We start from the raw sequence: 19,088 nt of genomic DNA on the forward strand, positions 1-19,088 counted from the left end.
AATATCCATTTTTTCCCCTCTCCTTTCCAGAAGCCAGGGCCTGCCTTCCAAGCAGTGTTTCAGTACTGGAAAATGTGGATGGTCCAGGTGCTGTGCTAATCACATAGCTGTTATTTTGGGGTGGGTGGGTAGGTACAAGCAGCCATTCAAAGGAACATGTGTGTATGGATGGCAGGAACCGGCTGGCCATGAGTAGTTGCACCTGCACGTCCGGGAGAAGATCAGTGTGATTGCAAATGCTCTCCCAGTCCCATGTAACAAGAGTCCCCAGCAATCTCCCTTAATAACTGGGAGTGCACATTCACAATAGGAGCTATCCCATACTAAGAGACGCAGAACCAATAACTTAGATGGGAAGAAAAGATGTTATTGCCTTTATTTTACAAATGTAGAACAGAAGGAAAGGTCAGCTACACAGCCACACCAAGACATCTGAGGCTGAATCACAGATTTGTTTGTTGTGAGATTCCCTTCTTTTCCGAGCTGCATTTGTGTTAGTTTACAGATTGGTGTTTCTGACGTTGTCACCACCCTCATCTTAATTCTTACGATTTTTTCACCATGTTTTTGTTGTTTTTTTTTTTTTTCCCCCTCACTTTTCCTTTCTTTTTCTTCCTGCAGCTATTTCTTTGATGTAGCCCAAGGGAGGTCCATGTCGGTAGCAGACTTGGAAATCGATTTTAAACATGATTTCTCATTCATACCTCACATCAACTTATTTATTTATTCATTTTTGTAGATCTAATTTTTTCCAGTTAAGAACTGTGTAAATAGCCCTAATGAGCCTTGAGGGCTCTCATTTGCTTAGAGAGATTAAAACAAGCTGGGAAGTCTCCAAGCGTGTGGGGCAGAAGGTACAGAACATACCTTACCTAGAACTGGTCAAATAATTCATCCCAAATCATTTGGACGATGTAATAGGGTTTTGGTGCTAGTTTTTTGTTTTATTTTGTTTAGCTTTTATTTAAGTATTAATTTTTGTAAACAAAATCAGATCTGCAACTTTGAAAGCAGATAATTTCTGAGCATTTGCAGTTCGTAAACTCTCCTGTGTGATTGATCACCTAAGTTATGCAGCACTGCCTCTTTTTCACTGAATGGCACTTTGCTCATCTGCATATAATTCGTGAATATTCTTAATGGTATGACAAATGCGTTTTTTGTTTCAGAGTGAATGATATCAAATGTTATTAGGGTTTCCACAAAAATTCACCTACACTGGGATTCACTGCTTTTTTACTGCTGTCACAGAATAACGTACAAGTCTTGCCCACCTGAAGGTCTACTGGTAAAGAAGGAAGGAGGCTGTGTCTTTCAGGAAAGTAAATTTATGGATATGGAAGTGCACACATCACTTGTTTTGGAAGCTCTTTTGTTTTGCACGAGACTCATTTCTCGCTAACCTATTTGCTGCTTGGTGGCCATTGCACGTGGATTGTTTCTATTGGCATCATGACCAGCTAATCCATTCAGCTGTCCTGCAGATTGGGTGCTTTCTGGGAATATGAGGTAGGATTGTTTAATATAAAGGAATATAGGGAAAACATCCTTGAGCCGCATGTTCCAAATGAGATCGCTGTCTATCTCTTTCAGAGAATGACTCTCTGTTCCGTTTCCCAGTATTATCTTACCTACGTGGTTCCTTGGGAACTGCACGGCTGAGCAAGGATGCTGTGCTGCCCAAACAAAGCCCTGCATTGTCTGAGGGCAGGCGCACAAATCTGGAACTCGCTCCTGGAAGAGAGTGGGGTGACCCTGAACCCTTGCTCTCCCAAAAGCAAAACGCAGGAACTGCTCCTTTGGCCTGTGCTGTGCTCAGCAGCACCTTTTAAAAGGTGTTAACCTCCCGCCACAGCTAGCACTATCGGACATGAAAACAGTCTGAAGAAAAAACTCAGGGCACAGCTGCTGTCAGTTGAGAGGAAAAAGTGGGAGTGAAGCTGGTGCTTCATTTTAACTTTTGGAAGGCCTCAGCTCGTGGGTGCTGAAGCAATTCTTTCTCTGGAGCGCTGGCTGCCTGTGCTCAGTGTAACCCTGAAATCTAACAAATGCTGACCTTGCCCGTAAAAGCAATACATTGTTTTAAAACATTAGTTTCCTATTCCTGACAGATAAGATGAAAAGTTAACAATGCACTAAGGCTGTAAAATGTTGGCCAAAGTTTAGATTTCACCTCTGTTTAACTTTTTGTCAACAGATTGGCATTTTCCTCCCCATTCAGAACAGTTGGGTTTTGCTTTCAGCGCTGAGTAATAGCTCTTAGATGCTCCCTCATGCAGAGATTTGAGTTCAATATTAAAGCATTGATAACACTCTTATTATCAGAAAGACATGGCCTATGGGCTCAGAGGGAATCTAAAACAGCTCTTCCAGCGCAATAAAAGAAGAGTTCTTCATTATGTGACATGAAGTTCCCAGATATATTACTTAACCAGATCACGGCATGCAGGCCTGCTAAGTCTTTCTGAAATGGCTTCCTTTCAAGAAAACAGTGCCCCAGTGCAAGATATCTTAGCTACCACACTGGGTATAAATTGCTGCTCCTGCAAGCTAAGCAGCGTAGCCAATATTCCCTGGGAGAGGCCACGCTGGTTCAGGGGGTGGCAGAATCGTACCACTGGGACTGAAGGAGTTAATGATGCTAGCTGGGGGCTATGTTTCTGCCCCGTACTTTGTGCTGTGCTGGAGTTAACTGCTGGTGAAACCAAGTTAAGGGTAGTGCTGAATATCAGTATATCCACTGAGCCAAGGAGATCCATTTATTTTTAATTGAATTAAATTGCTCACAAAATGAAAGTAGCATACTTTCATTAATATTTAATTACTTACAGTGTTAAACAACGATCGCAAAGAAAACTTTGCTGATGTCTTCTCCATCTCTGTGTTTTTCTGTTACTTTGTTGTGTGAGATGGTCCTGTTAGACTTCCTGTGATTTGAACACTGCAGGCTACCAGGGCTGAGCGCAGCTGACTTTCTGGCGTGCTGAGAAATACAGTCGAAGTCTGTGGCTGAAGCTGCTGTGGGGCACCAAGGGTGGACAGGTGGGAGATTCGCAGCCATGCCAGGAAGAGGGTTCTTTCTTCTCTGAAGTTAATGTTGCAGCCCAAGAGCCCAGAGCCCTAGAGGTATGGCTGGTTGAGTTGCTTGTAGTGGAGCTAGGCTGGCTCGCCTCAGTTTGACCCTTGGCAGTATTGAATGGACTCAACAAAAGCCGAGTATGTGTTTTCTGTGCTACTTTCAATCAAGAACAACCTTTCTGTATTTCATAGCATATCCTCATAGCACTCATAGAAAAAGTAATGCTATTAAACCAGAGTAATTACCTATTGAGAGCAGCTTCTAAGTTAAGATTACATGGCATTTTCTCCTCAAATCCTGTCTGTAGCTTGAATGCTGCTAAAGAAATTGCTCATCTCCCCACTGCCGTGTTGAATATGTCAACTTGATTCAGAAAGCACTTAGAACAGTAGAAAATGCCAGGTCTGCTGTTTCAATACCACACATGGACTGTGAATGTGAGCAGCACACGTCTTAGTCCCATCTTCATTCAGCTTCCCTTTTTGAATGATCACATCTTTCTAAGGTGCAAGCTTCCCTGTCTTGAAGGAAAGAGATGGCAGTTCCTTGGGGCTCCCATTAGAAGAAGAAGAAATCATCAAGAGAAGGAAAAATGTCAATATGACACTTCAAGCAACACATTTCTAGGCTATTATGCTACTTTTAGTGTGGTTAAAGTCAGTTGGCCTTTGGACAAATGCCTCGTCATAACACCACCCGAGGTGTGCGATAATCGCCAAGAAATGCTCTACCTGTCATGTCTTATTGCTTAAATATTTATGCTTATGACATTTGATTCCTACACTCTATATGTCATCAGAATGTTTCACTCACAGTAGATATGTCATCACCCACCAGGAACAGCTGACACTAAGGATTAGAACACTTTCAAATTAAAAATCCCTAAACAAAGAAATGACATGCTAGTAATTGTCTAGCGTAGTATAAATCAAATATATGATGATATGAACTAATAGATTTATTACATTAAGCTGACCCAGCCATTTAATTTGATGATTCCTGCGCCTCACTTAACTCTGAGAGGAAAGCAGAGAAGGAATGGAACTTGTATTAATGGTACTTCTTATTTTGATGAAGGTCATGGTGTATTTCCTCTCAGTACCACCCTTTAAAGTCAATAAGGAAGCATGTGTATTCTGTGGCAGAAATTGCTAGAGAGAGCCAAGTATACAAAATGAAATCTTTCTGATGAGTAGTTCCTGTCTTGAAGGATTGTTTATAATTTTTCCCAGTACTTCCAGTACAATTTGAGCGGATCAGCTTCTAATAGACAAAAGACATCCAGCTTCTTCACACAGGGCAAAGCCAAACTTCTTGTGTGGAGGAGCTGGTCCTCTGAGTGCAACTCCTTTTTTCCTCCCTGCACTTCAGCTATGTGTCTGTGTCCAGGGCAGCAGTTCTGCCCCTAGATGTGTCAACAAGCCTTCAGCATGCAATGCTACTCTCAGCATCACCCCAGCAGCTGCTCTTTGCCTCCTCTGAGGCAGCTGTGGTGGGATGCAGCAGTCCCACGACTTGGTGCAGTCTGTGGGCTGCCAGCTGGAGCACCCCAGTGCCAGATGTTTTTCATTGGATAAAAAAGCTGGAAAGCTGGTATTTTTAATGAGCCACTGCATATGAGTGCTGCTGCCCTTCACTGAAGAATCAAAGCTGGCCAACTGTGTGTGTGAAGGCTGGGCTACTGATGGTGTCAGGAGACTCTTTTTCACACCAAGTGGCTATGAATAGGAAGGGCTCCCCCCCTCATTACTGTCACCAGGGTGTGCACGGTAACCACAAGAACTCGTTCCCTAGTTGCACACAGATGTATTTATTTGGGGTCTCTTCCTCTCTAGCACCCATAAGTATTAGATCTAAATAATAACACAGACACAAATAGTGCGAAAGTGTAAGCTCATGCTAGACGTGGAAACAGTGGATTGTAACGTACACAAATGAGATTGTGTGAGGGTGCATAATTTCTGTTTTAACTGTACTTCTTCCCATTCCTAGTCCAGTTAAAAATCATTAAACAAAATGTTAGTCTCTAGTAATAGGTAAGAACAAGAAGGCCTGATGTTATTGTTTAAAGAATGTTATCAATTAGTGGCTACAGACCCATTTCTAGCATTCTTCAAGTGAAATTCTCCTCTAGCATTCTTCAAGCAAAATTCCCCTCACTGAACTGTGCAGTGGATCTTGACTCACGACAACAAGCTCTAACTGTGTACTAAGAGCACCCTTTGATATTAATGGGGAAATCCAGAGCATTGGATTCTTCGTTTTGTGTCAGAGTAGCATGTATCAGCGCTTTCCCTCGTGGATGCTGTACATCTCCTGCAAACCAGCCCAAATAAAGCAAGTACCATGTGATGTGCTCTGGCACAGGCTCAACGGGGTGGCATTGAGCAGCTATATATATCTGGCACAATGTGCCTCACACCCTGCGTGTGCATTTGAACGTAGCATACAGCTCACCCAGAGCGCCCTGCACACCCACAAGAGGTGGTCAGTTGTCCACAGCCATCAGCAGCAGTTAAAAGAGCATCTTCCAGACCTGCCACTGTGCTCGTGCTGCTCCTGCTTATGAAGTTATCAAGTGCTGTGCCCTTCCCGTTAATAAAGGGGTTATCCGAGGGGAGGGAGGGGACGTTGTTTTGGCTGGAATTTCACAAGGCACAGGTGGTACAACCAGCTGCAAGATCTTTAGTTCTTGTTGGCTGTACACCAGCTCTTGGTCTTTTCATAGTTCTTTCACTGGTAGTGAAGGAGGAGGAGTGGCAGGAAGGGACAGTGGGCCCTTGATGATGTTGTTCAGCATCAGCAGCTGTCTCAGGTTGGCATTAGGCTCTGGAACTGTTCCTCAGGAGGTGTTTATGCTGAACCGTTCCCTGGTGACACTGGACGCAGTAGCAGAAATGGTAATGCAGCAGAATGTTTATTGAAAAGAATCCACACAAAAGTCTACCCCATCTCTGAATTTCCCTCTGCAAACCCGTCTTTTACTTTGCAAACTGCCTGGGGTTGTACAACGAGCACACACAAGATCTCTCTCAGTAAAAAAAAGGGATAGATTCTTCCTCCATTGCTTCCCCCGCATACTACAGCATAAGCTGTCATAAGGGACACAGCACCCAAGCATATGCCTCCAATTAACCAATTATTTCTGAGGCTGTTGTGGGTGGAAATGACCTGAGATAAAGAGCCAGATCTCAGCTTTACACATGATGGTATGTTGCTGAGAGAAAAGAGGCAAAACTCAATTAATGTTGGGGTGCGGAGGGAGAAAGAAATAAAACTTTCTCTAACGGGGAAAACAGTTCAGGGAAAAATGAGAGCTCTATTTCTTGTTTTACTGTCCTTCAGCGCCAAGAGCAGCTCTGTTGCCTTTGTGGCAGTCCTTCAAATAGATGCTCCCATTGACTAGAGACCTCCCTGCCCAGTCTTCTCTCCATCTAAGCAAGCCCAGTTGCCTCAATCTTTCTTCAGTGTTCATGAGCTTTAGGCTCTAACAGTCTTTGTAGCCTTCCTCTGGGCCCTCTCTGGTTTCTCAACATTTTGTTTGAACTATAGGATCTCAAAGCCAAAGGTAGGATTCCAGATGGAGCCTCAGCAATGCCAAGTAAAGAGGGGATGAAAATTTCCTTTAGGCTGTTGGTTGTGCTCCTCTTAACTTAGCATATGGGCTTTTCTCTAGTTTTCCTAGGAAAACAGTAGATCCTAACTGGACAGTGTTTTAAATGGTGATATGTGTCCTTCTTGTAATGGCCAGACTCAAGAAGACCACTGGCTGCAAGGCACAGAACTAGCAAAGAATGAATTTGGGAAGGCAGTTTAAAATACCTCAATCCTATTTTCTGAAGTGAGGGAGGTACTTAGGTAAATTGTACCAGAAGCAAGCAAACCGTGTGCCTGCTGTCAAAGTGAAATATGCCCAAGTTACCTAAACACTTCAGATGTTGCCCCTGGTTCATCTCAGTTGGCTTTCTTTTTTTTTTTTTAGCTTTCTTATGCATAATATATTGTAGAAGGCAACATAAGAGCATTTATTCAAATGCAGCAAAAATCAAGCTCCCTTTTCTCCATTAAATCAGGTATTGACTCGTGCCCTGCAAACAGATACAGAAAGCCTTGCTTCTCCACATGACAAATGCTCATCTCTGTGAACATTTAATATACAGAATGTGTGAATAAAAAGAGGGGATGTAACATTTGTGAGATCCAGAAGCTTGTGACAGCCACTCGGAGAACGAAACACATGTATTATGACAAAATCACAAACTGCTGGCTTGGCAGATTCTCTGGGAACAGGCGGGGAAGGTGATAGCTGCTCGAAAGTCAGAGAAAGGATCAATATTGAATAAATCAAAACAAATATGTGATAGGTTCTGAGAATGATATAAAAATTAAATACCAGGCAATTTGAGGCACGAGGATATCCAATTACTGGGCTAATGCTACATTCAATTTGAAACTGAGAAAAGGGAGAGGGAAGGATGAAATTGCTGTAAGGGTAATAGCTGGTAGTAATCTTCATGTTTACACAGACAGTCTGTCTCAAAATACTTAGCATAGAAAGATATTTACTACTCTATATTTTACTGATACAGAAGTTGAGGCATATGGACCACAGGACTTCTCTCCATCCTGCTTCTCCACTGGAGCTTACTGGTTGCCCCGCTTTCCCTCTGCTTTCTGTATCACTCTTGGCATTTTACTCATGCTTTATTCAAGCCTGGATTCAAGTCTGTTGTTGGCATTGTTGTGTGCAGCAAAGGAGACAGCCGCTTAATTGCAGAAGGCCAGGCTTCTTTGTGGGAAGATTATTCAAATCTAACCCAATGCAAGCAGAGTAAGGCCTTTGATATTGGTAAAAAATCGAGGTTTTTTTTATTAGCAGCACTTTGCACTTAGGTTCGTATTTACTCTACATTTTTCTCTGAAATCTGCATGCTTGCTTTAATTTTTCACATTCTCGAGTATTTTCCTTGTCTTTCTGTTCCCCTTTCACTTTAAATTGAAGCATTATAATGGAGAGAGTTGTTACTGCAAGGTTGGCAGTACCCAGGGTTGGTGCTGGCTATCCACATGGGGGAAATTTTGCCCTGGGAAGTCTTCCACAGGAGATGGGCTAATGTCCCAAGGGAGAATTTCCTGAAGCAAAGACCCACTTCTTTCCTTAATCTGAAGTCACTTCAGATGCTGAAGACACTACCTGGTGACAGTATGTGCTAGCACTTCTTATTTGCTTCATAACAGTGTTTAATGAGGTTGCTGCCATCTAATCACAGATAAAGATAACATTGCTATTCCAGGGAGTCCAAAATTGCAACCCCTAACTACGTCTCCTGTCGCCTTTCTGTGCTGTGACTTATTTATAGGAGAGATGTGTGATCACAAGACTGAGATTTTAGAAAATATTATCTATAGTACAGATGGGAATCCCATATCTTTCCAAACTTTTTCACTGACATTTTTCTTCTCCTTCATTTTTTGTCTCAGAAAAAAAGACATGTGGAATGGTATATTTATGATTTATGTTCTTTTAATGTGAGAAATATCAGCTGACTAAGTAGAATATATGGATTTTCTTTTATCCTTAACTGAGCACATAATATGTTAACAAAATGGACATATACCATCCTCACTCAACCTACTGAATTTCTCACATATTTTTCAAATAACTTCACCTTGCTTTTTCTATAGTTCTTTGAAATAACATCTTGCCTTAATTTTGTTTGTGAAGCTATCCATGCTTCTACAGATAAAGATGAGGAGAAAGTGAAGGAATTGAAGGAATGGATGCAAGAGTAATGTTTATGAAGCTCACTGAGATAGCTTTCGATGGAAGATGCTGTAGAAGTGCAAGGCTTTATTATTATTGTTATTATTACTTTATTATAGGTGGTTACCAGACAGATCTATGACTGGATGAATTAAACTCAAATAAAAGCAAGGGCTGATTTCAGCTATTCCTTGCTTAATCTTATAAACAGTCAATTGATATCTTAATATATATTGCTGCTGCTCCTGGCCAGGAAGTCATGGGAGGAGATAAGGTATTATTGGTTTTATCTGCTCTGTGTCTTACAGAGAGGGCAAATCCAGATCCTCTTCTGTGTGGAAAAATCTTGACATTTAGCTGGGGTCCTCTCAGCTTGGAGCTTTAATTTTGTAGTGGAATTCATCAATACATGAACATTTGGGGCAAGGGTATGGCAGAATAGAGGGATCCTAGCCTAACTCTAAATCAGCAGGAGATTTCCCTTTGTTTTCAAGTGGAATACACTTTCCAGGTGGAGAAAATGGTGTGTAGCTAAATGTGGGCCTTGTTTTCTGTGCTAAAGTGGTGGTTGGTTGCTGTAGTTCTTGGAGGCAACTGTATGAAAAATAGCATGCAAAGTTAACCTGCTGTTAATATAAGCAGACTGAAAACCTCAGTTGACGGGAAGTGATGGAACACTATTAATTTCATAGTTTCTTTCGTTTACCTTGGTCTCCCAGTCCACAGTATCAAAACCATCACAAGCTATACCCCACATCTCCAACAGCAGTGAGATCGACCCCACAACTGCAGCACTGCATGTTGCACCGACAGGGGGTCGGATGTGAAAGGGCTATGAGATCTGACAATAGCTGCTAAGTGATATGAACACTTTCTGTAGCATGGCTTTCCCCAGGTAGTCAGAGTGCTGTCTCACCACTTTTTATTCTCTCTAGCTAAGAGCTGATAAATCTGTTCATTTGGGGACTTCCCCTTCCTTCACTTGCAGAAAGCCCTCTACATTTGTAAACATCTGGAAGTGAACTGCCCCTATGTGCAGTCCTTCTACATTAGACTTATTTTTTTCACATACTCTTACAGTACACACCCTGGAGTATGGATTTACACCGACACTGGTGAGAGCAGGATCTGGCCACAGCCCCCTCAAATGCAGAGCAAGCAATGCTTTCTCTGGTTGTTACTGACATACTACAGCACCTCAGTGCACCAGGAGTTGGCATCAGCTATCTAAACAGCTGACTTTGTACCTACCTGCTCCAATGGGGCTATGGTTTTGCCTGTGGCTTGCAAGGATGGAGGGCTATGTCCTCCAAGGACGGCAGCAGTTCTCCTTCTTTTCCTTCTCCTCTTCTTCCAGCACAGCCCCAAAGTCCTGCATGTTCCTCTGCCCTTGGTGGGAGGTGCAGGTTTTGGTGCAGATGAAGAGGGACGTTTGTTCCTTTTTTTGTGGTTTGGCCAGCGGAGTTTATGGGGTCTGGAGGAACCAAAGACTGTGGGGAAGAGGCTGAGCTTTGCATCCATGTTTCACAGGAGTTACTCCAGCTCAGCTAACCAAATTTTATTTTCTTGCAGAATTTGGCTGCTGAATGGGTGGACTTCTGCGAGTCAAAACCGAAACTAGGGATAGAGGTCAATAGGTGTAGTTTGAAATGTCGTATACCTGTCCACAAGTTGTAATAGATCAGAATACTGTCCTCTTTCCAAGTCCTCTCTGCTTCATTTTCATTTTGGTTTGTATAAAAGTATCCGTACCCTAATGTATTTTCACATCCCTTTCAAGTTGAACTGATTTGAATGAAACCATTGCAAGAATAAAAATCCAACCAGAAGCAATACAAAAACATAAAAAATAAAAATAAAAAAAGAAAAAGATTCCCACTCCCCATCTCCAAAGCATTATCTGTTGCCATGGACTAAAAGCCAGCCATGAACTAAAAGCCAGCCATGAACTAAAAACCAGCCATGAACTAAAAACCAGCAGATTCACTTGATTTCATTTTTAGTAATAACAACAACAGAAATTTGCATCTGGGCTGACAATGTGTATAGTGAGTGTTAGCCCAGTGTGATTTGAAATTGGCAAATTACAGCAACCCTCTGGAAAACCAGGATTTACAAGGGAAATGCTGACAAACACTTAAATGCTGCGGCACTTGATTTATACTATATAACACATAAGACAGTGAAATGGAACATAAGTCTCTCCTAATTTTTGAAAATATTTTGGGGCTGCCTTGTACTAAAACACTCATTCTGATCTTGTGTTTCAGATCTTCAGATTCTTTTGCTCTCTCAAAGCAAATTTTATTCTAAGCCACCTATCTCTTAAAAAACGCTGCTGATCACAGTCAAAAAAGCAGCATACTGCATGTGTTTGTTGGAAGGCTGGGTATAATAAGAAGGGTTTCAAGGCTGTGTGGACTTGCATGACACCATATTATTGCATGAGCAAAAAAAACAATACTGAATGGTAATAACCATTTGTCAGAGGCAGCACTGAGGATTATATTATAACCGTTTGTGTGTGTGTGTTTGTGTGTATCCTGCATAATGCAAGGAGACACCTTCCAATTTCCAAACACCTGATAATGTTAAAGTTTATTTTATCACAGCCAAGGTTATATTTTCTTTCAACTTCATACTGACCCTAGGAAGAAGAGGAATAATGGATCGGGAACCTATTATAGCTATTCTGTGTTAAACAGCCAAGTAAAGGGCAAATATAGTTCTGTAGAGGAATCAATCACTGAATCCATCAGTGAGAATGACCCTCCTGGCCCCCACCTTCTTCCCCGTGCCTAAGAATTTGCCATATTCAATCTTTAGGCTCTGAACCCAAATGCCCTTTGAAAGTGAATTTATGATCACTTCATCACACTGTCTATTAGCTCACTTCCTAACAAATAGGATTGAGAAATATATGGCAGGAACTGCAACGGCACATTTCCAACTAATGGTTAAAATGTCAGGGTGATAATGTACAAGTGCGTCTGCCCTCAAACACAAAATCAAATGCGGCTTTACAAGGGCTGTCGCCATTCCACTTTAGCTAAAGACTTGCAAGCTTCCTTCTTCCCCTTTGCAGGGCTGCAGTTTGGAAGCTGCTGCATCTCATCAAGGCTCGGCTTGCCAGTGCTGTACTGTACTTCATTAGGCAGCTCTATTTAATGGTTTCAACAAAAGCCATCATTTTAGCCCAACTGCCTTGACTAAATTAAAATTTCCAATCTCTGTTTTAGTGTTCTGCAACTGATGTATACATAAGCAAAACTGGTCAACATCTGCCAGGGGGTTGGCCAAAAGTTCTGTAAAGATGTACTTCACATTTCTGAAGCATGTGCAAAGTAACAACGTACTTATCCTCCTGAGGGCTCTCATGATTTTACTTCACCATTTGTTCAGACACACTTTAGCAGCATATAAGCCATACAGTTGATTCTCCCCTTGGTTGCAGTTTTATCTGTAGTGTCATTTTGAGTAATTGGGGTATGGTAGCTGATCAACTTTCAGGTTTCTCATTGGCAGAAAGGGACTGTATTGGCACCAAGAAAGAATATGATGGGTCCTCTCGGTGCCTGAGCAAGTGTCCCTCTTTTGCACTTGGCTACCCAAGGCCATTAGAAAATAAGCTTAATAAAGCAACTCAGTGTATACATCTTAACTATTCCCAGCCAAGGGGATGCAGCTATAGAAGAAATATTTTAAACCAATATGAAAGATGGTAAATGTACATATTTAGTCAGTGATCTGTGAAAGTTTTTGAATTAGTTTTTAAAGCTTTGTTAAGACCAGAATGCACAGATGTTGAAAACAAGTTCAGATGTAGCGACAGATGGTATTTGATTATGAAGCAGACTGTTCATATAATACAAAGATGCTGCTTCTGCCATACACAAGTAACTGCAGAGAGTGCAGTAGAAATTTTGGAAGGCAGAACAGTTCAAGAGGTTCTTTGTGCGGCAATAACTTTCACGTTTTTCCAGCAGTGCTTAGAATTGGGATAATTTTCTTTCTTGTGCCGGCAACCCCCTCGCTGCCCCCCAGCCCACCCCTTTTCTGCCCTGCTGTATGGCTGCCTTGCACTTTTTGATTCTCTTTTCAGGTCATTTGAAATCAGATTAAGGAAAAATACACTTCATTTCTATTTACGGAAGAACTCAGTTCCCTAGGGTTAATAATAACTGTAATTATTATTAGATATTACTGATATTATACGTTAAAAAATACACGCATGCACATACAATAAAAAAAAAAAAAAAGAAAAGAAAAGAAAAAGAAGTGATGCATTTTGGATAAATCCTGCATTTTGCTGGTGACATAACGGTATGCCTATAACCACAGGGCAGTTGTTGAGGTCTTTTGCTTTGAGGGTGGATGAACGTGGCTGTTCGCTGTGACTCCTTCCTCCAAAGACACCAGAGCGATGCTGATATTTGGGAGCACCTGCGGTTTGCTCTCCCGAGCTCGGGATATGAACCGTGGGGTGTTCCCAGCGGGGTGCCTGGGCCAGGTACACGCTTCTCTCCGCCTCTGGGGACGTTTTTCTGGCCATAGTGGGGCTGGCAGCAGGGCTCTGGGCACAGACAGCTGCCCCCGGGAGCAGCAGCTGGGGCCGGCGAGGGGCTGCCCGGCACTCTGGAAATTTCTGCGCTCGGACGCAGCCAACGGGAGCATGGGATCCTCGGGGAGAGGAGCTGCGGGCAGGCTTTTCCCCTTTGTCCCCCGTTCCCCCCGGGTTCTGCAAAAGCAAGTGACTGGGTAAACAGTGCTTTCAAACACTGGCCGCTCGCAAAAGGATGCCAAGAAGCAGCGTCTGCTCGGAAATAAAGCGGGCAGCGCATGACTTGCGCAAGTCAAGGGGGGCTCTCGCAAAAGCCCGTGCTCGGGCTGTTAACGAGTAACGGCGCCGTTAATGAGTAACGCGGGGCTGGCAGCGGCCCCGTGGCCATGTACGGGGTCCAGGGAGGGGGCCCCAACCACTGCCACCACCCGCAAGGTGGGGACGGGCCCTCAAGGCGCTCCCGCATCATGACAGCGGGGATGCTCCCTCCTTGGCACATCGGGAGCAACTCGGCCTCCTGACACCCCAAAATGTGCCACGGCCGAGGCAGGCACAGCCACAGCGCTCCCTGGGGCATGTGTGGTTCTGAGGTTTACTGAGAAATGATAAAAATAAAAAAATAATACTCTCAAGTACCTCCACCTCCACGAAATCTGAGCTCAGGGTTTGAACCAGAGGTTCGTCTCTTCTTTTTCAAGCTCCGACCAAATTATTGAGCGATTCCCCTTGGTTCTACATGTGCTGGCATGAATTATCCTTGAGTGCTGCATATTAGGGCTGTTTTGTACTAAAAGGTGTTAAACACTTGTAATAAATATTTTTCCTTATTTCCCCTAGGACACAGTTCCATCTCTGGTTGGTGAAGCATAAAAAAGAGCTGTCATGCCCAGTTTTAATAGGCAATAGGATTTCAAGCCCCAAGAGTTGTTTCACAGTCTGGCAGTGGCCATAATGAAACTGGCCACTGTTGCCACAAGACTTTTTCCTCTCCTGCGTTCTCCCTTGCTACCTCCCACAGCTGCCTGACTGGCAGGTCTCTTGCAAACTGCAAACATATTTACATTGGAGCTGTTAGCCTTTCTTTAGCTATCTGTGTCATCTCTTTCCTCTTTTTTCTTTTTTTCTTTTTTTCCCCTAGCTAGGAACTCAACCTTAAGTCTAGTTTTAAAGGATAAAATTAAACTCTGCATGCAATTAACTGCCTTTGCCTCCAACAGCAGTTCATTTTCATGTGTTTTGTTGGGAAGCAAATAGCTTGTTTGTTTGTTTGCTTTTTTTCATAGTGACTCCCAAATAAATGGGAAAGTACCACTATTCACTTGCTTAGGATTTATTCATGGCAATGCAATCACATTCTCCCAGGCTCTGGGCAGCATGAGGAAGGGGTGGAGGGGTCCCTGCATAGGACCTGGTGCCTCTGCTTTCTGGCTCTGGAAAGCAACAGGGTAGCTTAAGCCAACAAGAATTAATTTGGATGGTTAAATAAAATAAAATAAATAAATAAATAGAATAAAATAAATAAAATGAAATAAAATAAACCTTTCTTCCCTTGTTGAGATCACACATGCTAGTGATAGTAGTACACAAAAAATTGCAGTGTAACAGTGATGGATTTTCTGCACTCCAGATCAATCAGGCTTTAACAGGAGTCTTCTCAACCCTCCCCTTTTCCCATGTTATGGGAACACCAAGAGGACAGGCATGCCTTGCAATGAGCCCAGAGGGTTGGGCACTAGGAGCCGGCAGGGAAGCACTTCCCCTGTGTTATCTACCAGCGCTGCCACCACCACGGGAGCCTCCATCCTCGCTGAACAATGAGCTTCAGTAAGGATTTCATTTGTCTTCCGTATTGTGTTCTTAAAATAAACCCAGCGCCATGTTTTAGAACTGAATCCGATCGCTCTGTGCGGGGAATGCTGTAACCCGTGGCAGTGACGGGTGTGCGTGCCAACGTTTCCTAAATGCAGTCGTCTGCTGCAACTCACCAGTCAGTCCCCTTTCCCTCCTAACAAAGAGGGAAGACTGGATCAGAAGGGATCATCTCCATAGAAATTGTGTTGGCACAACCTAGACTGGGCATAAATAAGGGTACCAAGCAAGAAAACGAGAGCAATTAACTCTTTCATGCTCTCAGCCCACAAAGCACAGTTCTCCTTGTTCAGCCTCAGTAATTCCATATGTGAAGGACCTTGGTTCCTCATGGTGATCCCCATGGCAAAAAAAAAACAAAAAAACAAAACGAAACCAACAAAAACAAACAAAAAAAAACCCTGCTCTGCCTCAGTCAGAGCTGATTCCCATCTTCCTAAGGATTTTAAAGCTAGAAAGTACTATCTTCCTTATTGTAAAAATTCCAGGTATTGGGGGAACTGAGGATTTCCAAGCACAGATGGCCAGATCTGCAAAATTTGGATCCTGTCAGGGTGCTTGAAGCCTGGGAAAGTTGATTTGGCCCTTTGCAGTGACAGGGACTCCTTGCCAAGTTCCAGTCTAGCTCTGAACTCCTGCAGTATTCTGAGATGCCAGCAGCCAGGATTTCTTACTTAGAGCTCTGTGTGTTTTCAACTGCAGGGTAAAATGGCAAACAGTGTCTTGTATATCATAGAGCAAGGATATTTGAGAGGAAAAAATGATGGGTGAGCAAGCAAGTACCCATGCAGCTCTTGTCCTTGGACCCATTACTTGGGTAACCAAGGGCCTTGGGTACCTTGATCTCCCTGTCTTTCATCTAGATAACTCCTGCTAGCTAGCACAAAGATGAGCCCTTCCACGTAGTCTATAGCTGCCCTATAAGCTTTTGCAAGGAGAAGGTGAAGCAGATGCCCAGTTTTGGTCTCCTCACCCACTTTTGCTTCCCTCCTACAAGGAAAGCTTCTCCATGTGCTCTCAGCAGCTCACTCCTGGGATGCCCACACCCATTCCAAACCAAGGCTGGCAGAAGATCTCATGGCTGGAGGTTTTGGGAATGAGTGAGTTGGGGATCTCGATTTTCCACTCCCTTCAAGCATTTCAGCCTATCCCAGTCACCATGCCATAGTCCTCCTGAATGCACAGACAATTATTAAGTGCATGGGGCAGACTGTTCTTCAAGAAATGACCTGAATGTCAAGTATTTTGAACTGAAAATGCTTATAGTATGCTGGTTTGGTAATGTAGATAGATGTGAACTAGGAAAGGCAATTTGTCTGCAGTAAAATCTGAAATCTTACTTGTAAATGACCATCAGTTAGACAAGTGCAACTTCATGACCTCCTCTAAACCTGCTGTTGATGTGATCCAGCAAATGCTACTCCGACTGTATAAAAAAGCATGAAGTTTTAAGTGCTGTTGCAGAGATGAAGCATTTATTTGGTCATTACAGTGTAGCTAACACTGCAGTCATGCCCTAGCTAAGCTCTACAGTGTCTTGAGGCTGAATCCATGAGGATTATGAAAGTAAGTGACCTCAGATGAAAATATATTTTTAACACACTCCTCCTTCAATTGGAAAATTCTTGCACAATTTTGTGATCCAAATAAACTACCATCTTACTGCCATCTGCACCAGTTCTAAGCCAAAAGGATACAGTTCATCTCTGAGACAGATAATGTACTTTGGTGGCTCAGTCAACCTCAAGAGTTTCAAGACACAAGAACCAGCAGGAATAGGAGAGAACTAGAGAAAAACAATGAAAAAATGAGACTTGCATTTTGAGGAAATGTGTAAGAACAGACTAGTTATGTATGGTGCTAATGATTATAGAACTTGAAAAGGAAATGGTCCAAGAAAAAGGGATAGATTGCAATGAAAAGAATAGAGAATGAAATCTAGGTGCTACTATTAACAAGGGCAAATTGATAAAAGAAGCAAACATAAACCACACCAAGCCAAGCATTGCTCTGCCTCTACCTGACTGGTGGAACTACTTGGTGCAGGACACCAGCAATGCAGCTACATTCATGAAAGGATTAGACAGACAAAGATAAGAACTTTCCAGCTCAGAGTGTCTACATTCAATCCATCCAAAGGGCTGTCTGTGCCTCAGCCATAGCACATCTGTTGCAGGGAGGTATTCCTTGTCTGATAGACTCTTGCAAAATAGCACTCATTATCTTAACCGGTGCTGGAGGTAGGACACCGGATGGGATAAATCATTAGATCCATTTTGCAAGAGGACTGGCAGTTTCATTAATAAATAATTCAAACTAAGGGGAAAGGAAAATTTTTGGAGGATTACAGTCTTAGGTACAGCCTGTCCATGGCAGTAATTCCTCTTTTGGTATGGAGCAGCACTAACTTTCAGAAAGAAATATAAACAATGGCAATGAGCTTGTAATTTATATTTTATTTTGCACAAGCTTGCATATATACTGCACATACATTCAGTTTAGAGAAGATGGAAGGCACACAAGGCAATTGAACTACTGTATCCTTTAAGTGGTACAAAGCAAAAAGGTAAAAGTCTGGAGAGTATACAAAAGCTTTAAACACACAAAATAAAATCCACCCCCCCAAACATTTTTCCTGTGTTTATCTTAAATTTAGTAGCTGCCAAGCTAGAATTGTAACTTTTTTTTTTTTTCAATCAATTGTCTACTGCACCTTTTTTTTTTTTTCAAACGGACAGGGGAGTCTTATTGTTTTATCTTGTCATCAATTAATATTACAGTACATCCTTGGTAATACAAAATTGTACACCTTCATCAAATAAATTAGGATAAATTAAACCAATAAATTATGCAAAGTCTTCAGAACAATAGACAACAACAAAAAAATCCACAGTTGAAATTGCCTCTAGCTAAAAAATAAAATAAAAAAAAAATCAAAAATTGACTTTATCAGTTCAGTTATTGTACTATCTTCAAATTAAAGGGTCTTTATTACAAAAAAGAGCTTAATAATGCTATTTACAACATATTGCTAAATAATATAAAGGCAGTGTTTTGTCACTTCTGTAACTATATACATATGAGTAATGGCTGGGACAATATCAGTTTAGACCTTAACCTTTGACTCTTCTGGGCAGCATTAAAACCAACCTAAAGAGGCTTTTCTTCCTCCTTTTTAAGTTTCTGACTCTTACACGTCGCGCGGCAATGAAGTGGTGACTGTGTTGGTCTAGTATTTCACTGCAGTGGTATAATTAACACAGAAAGGATGGATTTTAGAGAGAAAATGTCAGCTCGCAGATTCTCCTAGATTTGTTTCTACGTGTCCCAGTATATTTGTGCATTTGGAAGGTGGCTGCTTTGGGAGAGAGGTGACTGTGGCTCAGATGAAAAGACTAAACAAAGTCATAGTGCCACCACCTTTCATACACTAAAAAGGATATTCCTAAGAAGATACAAAGGTTAAATACCAGTTTTCATCCCAGCTCTAAATATGAGCATTTTTAGCTTCAGTTTATAGATGGTTTACAACCAACAGTTCTACAGAAAACGAAATTGCATTTCCTTCAACAGAACATTTAAGTGCAATACAGTAACTGCTTACTCATATAAACCAGTTACATTCCTTAAGGGGAGCTTTTTGAAAACAATGCGTATTGGAATTTTCAAACACATAGTTGGTACCAGAAGGAAACATTTGCACTATCAACACCAATGATTACTATATAATACACATGGCAAATATAGTTTTTGCTTTCACTTCTCATGTACAGTGCTCATTTTGGGGGTTTTGTAAACCACTTTCCATTTTTTTT

Source organism: Meleagris gallopavo, chromosome 2, assembly GCF_000146605.3.
Source record: "Meleagris gallopavo isolate NT-WF06-2002-E0010 breed Aviagen turkey brand Nicholas breeding stock chromosome 2, Turkey_5.1, whole genome shotgun sequence".
Lineage (NCBI taxonomy): Eukaryota > Metazoa > Chordata > Aves > Galliformes > Phasianidae > Meleagris > Meleagris gallopavo.